Below are 8,355 nucleotides of genomic sequence, written 5' to 3' on the forward strand. Positions count from 1 at the left end.
TAAGAACTTATAGCCACTTGGATTTTATTTTAGCATCAAAGAAGATTACCCACAATTATCTGAAAAGACTATTACAATATTTTCCTCTTCCCAACTATGTAACTATGTGAGCGTGGATTTACTTTGTGCACTTCAACCAGAACACATATCACCACAGATTGGATGTAGAGTATGAGAATCCAGATTCCAGATGAAGCCGGATACTAAAGAAATCTGCAAAAAATGTAAAACAATTTTACTCTTTTCACTATGCTTTTGTTTTGAAAAAATAAAGCTATTTTATATTCATCAAAACAAATCATATTTGTATTAAGATTTATAAGATTTATTATTTTAAAATCAACCAATAAATGTTTACATTTCTTAGTTTTAATTTCTACATCAGTAAATTAATTGATTAATATAATAATAAACAGTACATAAACACAATCCTTTGAAGTTTTCAGTAATTTTTTTTTTTTTTAGTTTATTAAGAAAGTGAAGGAATAAAAGAATGGCTACTTCATAGGCAAAGCAGCCAAGTCCTCTTAACTTTTAAGGCTGTAACGGGATTCTGAGATCAAAAAGGTGAGAACCATTAACCTAGAATCTGCGTTGGCACAGAGTTGGCATTCAAAAATTATTTATTGAATGATTTCAATATTTATAAAAGAAAATAAATAATAGAAATTCACTCCCCATTGGATTATGCATCATGTCTCTGCACATTACAAATAGGATATTGTATCCATCTGAGTGAATGAGTACACCTTCATGGTGGCTAAAGTAGGTGGTTGTCAAGAAGGAGAGTATCCATCCCAGATTTGATGGAGTTTTTATTTTTGTTTGTTTCTTTTGTTTTTTTGCGGGGGCGGGGGTGGTTGGAGACAGAGTCTCATTCTGTCACCCAAGCTAGGGTGCAGTGTCACAATCTTGGCTCACTGCAACCTCTGTCTCCCAGGTTCAAGCAATTCTCCTCCCTCAGCCTCCCAAGTAGCTGGGATTACAGGCACGCACCACCATGCCCAGCTATCGTTTGTATTTTTAGTAGAGATGGGGTTTCACCATGTTGCCAGGCTGGTCTCAAACTCTTGACCTCAAATGATCCACCCACCTTGGCCTCCCAAAGTGCTAGATTACAGGCATGAGCCACCACACCTGGCCAGTTTGATGGTCTGAAAAGGAAATCTTCATTTCCCACATACAGCCAAAATCTTAGGTATTTTTGGAGTACAGGAAGTCTGTGGGCTTAAAATTAGTTCTTATAGGCCTGGCCTTGCTCAGTATGTTCTTTACTTGTAGCCAAGAAATATTTACAAGAAGGAAGACTTTCAGCACAGTCTCAGAAAGTTAATGAATTTATATCCATGCTCTACCCATCAGATTGCCCAAAGACATGAAGGGAAATGCTGCTTGAACAGGAAGTCTGTTTTGGAAGCCCAGACTTTTGAAGTTTGTCTTTTATGAAAATGTATAAAATCAAATTCATAGTCAGAAGCACCAAGCTGACCCTCTTCCTCAAGCTCCCCTCTCAAGTCAGGGCATGATAACCAGAAAGAAGCAGAAAAACTAAGATTATTGGAGACCCATTAGCCACGCCAATGTTACAAAGGCTAAAATTAAGCAGCACTGAAGTGAGCATTCTGAACAGTGAAACTTGGAGATGACAATGAGGCTTTCTGTAGAATATTTTCTAGAGCTGGCCCTGAGACTTTCAATGGCTTTAAAGCAAGCTTATTCAATGGCTAGCCAGATTTTGACCAGTAGCTCTGACTGGCTTTCATAAGAAAAGTATAAGAGGTTTGCTTCAAATTTTGGAACAAGAGGAATGCTTATATCTGAATTACAGCAACATCTTGATTAACTAGAACTGAAGCAACAAGACCTTTCAGTTAGATATATTTATCCTACATTTAAATTAAAAATTGAAGTGAGAAGAAAACCACATGGCATAAACAATTGAGTAAGGGGAAAGGACTACTTGCAGAGAGTATCCAGGGTTAAATAACCTTTCAGTTCAGTCTTCTGTACTTTCAAAGTTCAGTTGCACTTGATACAATAGTAACTATGGCTCCAAAAGATGATTCAGAGGCTTTGAAGGATCAGGTACTCACCAATTCCTCCTGCATTTTGGAAAATTAGTAGACACAATTTATTATTTAAAAATGTGCATGAAGTATAATAACTTGGGTAACTTGGAAGCCTATGATGTTTTACAAAGCTAGACTATGATCTATCGTAACATATTCCCCTGGTGTGACACACTCACACTGATAGCCACTATCAATTAGCAAGTAGTTGCTTAATGATAGCAGCTAAAGTATTGAAGATGAATACAAAATTATTTTTATTATAAAAAATCACAGATAATACTTTTAAAAATATAAAATGTAATGTGCCTTACTTTACTCCTTTTTCTTTCTCCATACTTGACTTTCACTCTACTGGATCCGTTCATCCATTTGCTGAGGGAGTAGGGCTATTACAAAGGAGTCCATCACTAAAGACAAGGATGATTTTCATAAAAAACAAGATTTCAGAACTAGAAAAAAATGTGTGAAACTTGAGTTTTTGTTCAGAGGAAGATTTTGTAACCTCTTTGTTTCTCTTTTAGCATGGGCCATTCCTAGAAGACCCAGCTCTAAGACTCCTCCTGTAGGGTGGTGAAGATACCCCTATCTATGTGACAGGAGCCTATCAATTCATTATAGTACATGATTAAAAAGGATACAAAGTAAAAGTTATATCGCTCTTCCCATATACCCAGACATCAATCTCAGGAAAAGAGAAAACAGAGATAGAAAACAAAGCTGGTAGATTGTGTGTCTTCACATTCTCTTTTTTCATCTTTGGACGGGAGAAAGGAAGGTATATTAGAAAAGCAGAGATAATCCTGAAGGATAAAGCAGGTATTGTGTTTTTAACTCACAGACTTCCTCATAGGCTTGACACAGCAGTGTGGTGAGGTTGAAGTGGCCTTGAGTTGAGGTTATCTGAAGTTGTCTTCTCTTCCCATTTGGGGTAAAAGTGGAATTGAGAGCCAATAGGCTAGTGGTGGGTCTTATCTATGGATGGTGGGTGTGTTAGTCAGGGTTAGCAGAACCAGGGAAGCAGGACCAATAGGAGGTATAGATATGAGGAAATTTTTATGGAAACAAATATAAAGATCAAGAAGTCTAACAATCTACTGTCTACAGGCTGGAGAAAACCAGGAAAGCCATTGGTGTAATTCAGTCCTAGTCCAAAGACCTGAGAACCAGGAGCTCTGACATTGAAGGGCAGGGAAATTGGATGCCCCAGTTCAAGAACAGAGAATGAATTCGCTCTTCCTCCACCTTTTCTTCTAAAAGGCCCTCAACAGACTGGATGATGGGACTCACCTTGGTGAGAGAGATCCTCTTTTCTCAGTCAGTAGCAACTCAGTTGCTAATCTCTTCTCTCTTCCAGAGACATCCTCACAGACACACCCAGAAATAATGTTTTACTAACTATATAGGTATCCCTTAGTCCAGTCAAGCTGACATAAAATTAACCATCGCAGTGGGTGAAGAGATCCTGTAGCAGAAGTTAGGTGGGGCATTTTACCAGGAGAACAGGAGGAGGCCAATGCTGAAAAGAGAGGAATAGTCAATTCTCCCCAAGAGTACTGGCGAGGTCAAAGAATGGTTAGCATTAAAAGCCAGCAAATGCTCAACTTTCAGAAAATAAGAAACATCACCCAAGATACCAGGAATACCAAAGATACTGTCCCTCAAAGTCTCTGAACCTTACCACCCTTCACAAGGTCACGTGAACCACATACCCCTACCCCATATACCCTGATGCCAACTTACAGAGGATTCAGGGAAGTAATCAGAACACTGAGACACTGAGCACTATCTAAAGGGACTATTTTAGTGATCAGATCTCACTAAAGTTTTAAAGTATGTAGCTAGGACTGAAAGTTATCCCCCCTCACCCCCGGTATCAGAAGGCAGAATAAAATTAGTCATAGATAAAATAATAAAATTGTGTTTCCTCTGCGCTTTCAAATTGTTGGGTGAGTAAATATGTGGCCAGCTACGTATGAGAGTTCTATTAGGATTTATGGATCTGTGGCTACCCTGTCTCTGTGTAGGTTAATAAATGCTCAAACTAAATTTAGGAAGGTATATCAGGCCAAGGTCAGAAACAGATACAGAAAAATCAGCAGATGGGAGGAACAAGACGAGTTATCATGAGGCCCTTTCTTGACTTCTGAAATTTTTAAAAATTGAATTGTTCTTTCAGAAAAGGAAGTCCAATTGCAGCTGGAACTCAGACCACTAATTCACTGACCTGGGGCGTCTTCTGAGACACCTTGGAGGAAGAGATGGGACTTCATAACAAGTTCAGAAAGCACATGGGTAGTAATGCAGAAGTGTTTAAGAAGTCCATGGGAGGCAAGGTGGGAGGCGTACTGGTCCCACAAGAGCTAACTCAGCTAGTGCCACTTCCTCTCCTAAGCCAGCGAGCAGGAGCCTGAATTATATAATTCAAGATGGTCGGGAGGGGAACACGATGGATCGTTGAGTTGAATTATCAGCCAATACTTGCCGTAACAAACCAGCTGCTCACTCCTAGCTGTATAGGACCCACTCATGATTTGGTTCTGCATACGGACACTCTCTGCCACAGTGACTGAACTCCTTGGGGACTCATGGAGTCTATGTTAGGGGAGAATCAAGCCTCTTCGGGGATTGAGTTATGGCACCTAGTGGCAGGAGGTAAGGCTTCATGAGTACAAAAGTTACCAAGGCAGGATTTGAGGACTTGGAGAGTGGAGAGAAAAACAGATTTGAGAGAGACCTGATCCCAAACCCACTTAAAATAAGGTGGCACATGGATGTAAGTAAAAGTTATTCATGGGTATATAAAACTTTACCAAGGATAAAGTGAAATGGGGACAATAATAGACTTTACTCTTTTGCTTTTCCCAGTATGTGCATGGCTCAGTGTATCAATCTGCAGAGAATTGAGGAGAAATTAGGAATGCTGCAATTAGAATGCAGAAAAAGCACATTAATAATTTTCAAAATTGATCCCTTTTATACTAGCCTCCCAGTTATTCATTTGCATAGCAATGTGCTTTCTGGAGTGCAGAAGGGACAGCATTGGAGTCTCAGCTGTGAATTATACACATCCTACAATGGAGCTCTATCTCACAGGGCTTTTTCTTGGCACATATCAGGGCATCTGTCAAAAACATAAATGATACCCACTATGTGTGCTTTGGCAGGAAAAAGATTGAGAACAACTGCTTTAAACAAGGAACCTGTAGTGTGGATAATAAGCAGCTTGAAGGGGTACAGCGGGGCTGGAGAGCAGGGGAACTTAAACCTGAGCGGTGTGATATTGGGCAAGTTTCTCCACCTCTCTGAGATTCAGTGCTCCCTTCTGTGGAGGGAGAGAATTGAAAATGATTTCTACAGGGACTTCCAGAGGGAAGAACTGTGAACTCTTCAGTGCTCCAGGACACAGGGTTGAGTCCCCTCACTAGCCTTCAAGTACGCCAGACTGGACATGGCAGTGTGCAGAGTGGCCTCCTGCCCTGAGAAGGGCTGCAATAGGGTTGTACAGAATCATCTGGGACGAGGGTCATTTTGCTGTGTGCCTCCATCCTCCCCTTTCTTCTCTGACTTCTTATTACCTTCTCCCACTTCCCCACAAACACTACAAAATATTCAAGATGCTCTCCATCATCAAAAAGTGCTTTCAGTTAAACTAATAGCAGCCATTTATCCTTGGTGTGAATTTATGTCCCAAATCACCACCCCAAAGGAGTGGTGTGGTTACCACTCACTGCACACATTGCCCCACATAACTCTTTTTGCTCTGTCAACACATACCCTCTGCTGCCTCTCACCAAGCCCCTGATCTCCTCGTGCCCTCTTCCTGGTGAACTTCCATCCTTTAGGACACATCTCACATAAATGCCACATTTTATGTTACAGGCTTTGAAGCCTTGACTCCCAGGCAGAGTATTTGCTCCTCCTCTTGGTTCTGGCAGCATTTAGGGGCTTGCCATTTCCCCCACAGCTCCCTCAACTCTGGCCAGGTCTTCGCCTGACTGACTTCTAGGGAGTCCTCCTCACACACAGCATCTCCTCAGAGAGGCCTTCCTTGAGCAGCGTGGGCTTCGAGTCTCCTCCCCCAGTGATTCACTAACCCTATTTTAATTTCTTCATAGCACCAGCGACTCTGCAGTTACTGTATTGATATATTCGTTTCATGTTTATTGTCTGTGTCTCCCCATAAGAGAGGAAGCTTGTCTCATTCTTGGTGGTTTTGCTGTCACCTAGAACAGCCTGGTGCACTGTCAGGGCTGATAATTATTGTCTGATGAACGAATCTTGTGTATTCCTTAAGAGCTTGTCATGCTATATCACATGGAACATGTTCATTTCTCTCTCTCTCTCTCTCTTCTCTCCTCCTTGTACTCATATTCAGCTGTGTTCTCGACACTAGTCAGGAACTTGGTACATATCAGATATCTGATGAGGGAATAAGTGAATGAAGAGTAAGACTCTCTTCTACTTATATTATTAAGAAAAGTTATGTCCAATTTTAAGCATTTGCAAGTGGCTGGAGAAGGAGCTACTCTAATGCCCCTAAAAGTGTTTACCCAGAGACTGTCACCTGCTCTTCCCATGGGTAGTGCTGGTGGCTTGGGGCCAGGTGGCTTGGGGCCAGGCGAAATATGTAAGGACCGTGATGGCAGCTTCTGCTCGTGACTCTGATGTTAGCAGTAGACTGGAGCAGCTCTCAGGGCCAGGCATCAACCCTTCAGTGGCTGGATTCTAGGATGTTCCAGGGGCAGGCACAAGGAGAGTGGCTGGGGTCCTAAAGGCATTGTGCAGGAACCTTAGAGCAGCTGCTTTTATCAAGATATACAGACATATTTAAATGCTTTCATAATCACTATATCTCCATCCTGGCTCTTGGCTGAATCTTAGCCTGGCGTGGTGCCCTTGCAGGGAAGAGGGCCTTCTTGGGAGAGTGTTCACAGACAGAGCCTTTGGGGCTCAACCCTGGAGAGATGCACAGCAAAAGTAATTCATTTAGCAAAGCACAGAGCAATCAGGAATGGGGAGACTACGAACCACCCCTGCACTTACAGCTCAGGGGACTGCTTCATGGAATGAGAGGTATTTGATGTATTGGGTGCTCTGGAGGATCTGGAAAGTGAGGCTGGCAAGGAAGTTTCCAACTGACAGCAGCCCTGCAGCTAAAAGTCTCTTCTGTCTGCCTGTAGAAAAGAGAATGAGCTGGACCTCTGACACAGAGTCCCGGGCCAGCACCACACTCCCAGGTCCACTGAAACCCTTCACTGTAAAGATGGGTTTGGAGGCCTAGGGAGGAAAAAGGGTTTACCTAGCTACTGGGTGGCAGAGTTCCTACTAGTCTCCAGAGCTTCAGGGTAAAGATTAAAGGCACAGGCTTTACAATCAGCTAGAACTTGGCCTGCAATTTGGTTCTGCTATGTGGTCACCATGTGTCACTGAGCAATCATTTGATCTCTCTAAGCCTCAGTCTCCTTGTCTGTAAAATGAAAGTGGTTGTATCTGCCTCAAATCATGCTTGAAAAGCCCTAAGCATGAGGCCTGGTACACTGTAAAGACCCAGAGAATGTGTATTGTCACTAATATGACTAGTATTATTATGTCCTTTCTAATTTGGGCATACTTTGATTGGTTTAATCTGAATGCTGAATTTATTCAGTGAGAGCTGGAACCTAAATCTTTGTCTCTTGATCCTCTGATTCCTATTTCTACTCCAGCTACACATAGCCTTGCTACCAAACTCCTGAAAGGATAGTTGACTTGACCAGGGTAACCCACTGTTACCTAGAGTTAGTAGATCTTTAACATAGTGCTTCGAAGAAAGGTTACTCCTTTCAGCAGTCTTCTGACGAAGTAGAAGGTTAGCCAGAAAAACTCTCTGGTCAGAGCCTTGTTGACAAATCTGAGGATCCTTTCCCATTTTGGTGAAGCATGGGCTGGGGAATGCAATTGACTTGTGATGATTCTGAATCTCCGGTGCTGAAGGGTAGGTTCTGTGAACCTAAAGTATTACCATTCCACAGAACTGTCGCCCTATAGATGGGATCCCAGAAATAACATTTGATAAACATTGTTTGATAAACATTGTTTGATAAACATTGTTTGATAAACATTGTTTGATAAACATTGTTTGATAAACATTGTTTGATAAACATGTATCAAACCATGGCACCAGCTGGTTCCTTCCTTTTTTTATTTTCTTTAGCCTAAAAGTAAAAAAAAAGTAAAAAGAAGACCAAAACAAAGATGTATAGTTAGCTAAGGGCTATTTATTGTTCACTGGGCTTTAGTTAAG

This window comes from Rhinopithecus roxellana, chromosome 10, assembly GCF_007565055.1.
Source record: "Rhinopithecus roxellana isolate Shanxi Qingling chromosome 10, ASM756505v1, whole genome shotgun sequence".
NCBI classification, from domain to species: domain Eukaryota; kingdom Metazoa; phylum Chordata; class Mammalia; order Primates; family Cercopithecidae; genus Rhinopithecus; species Rhinopithecus roxellana.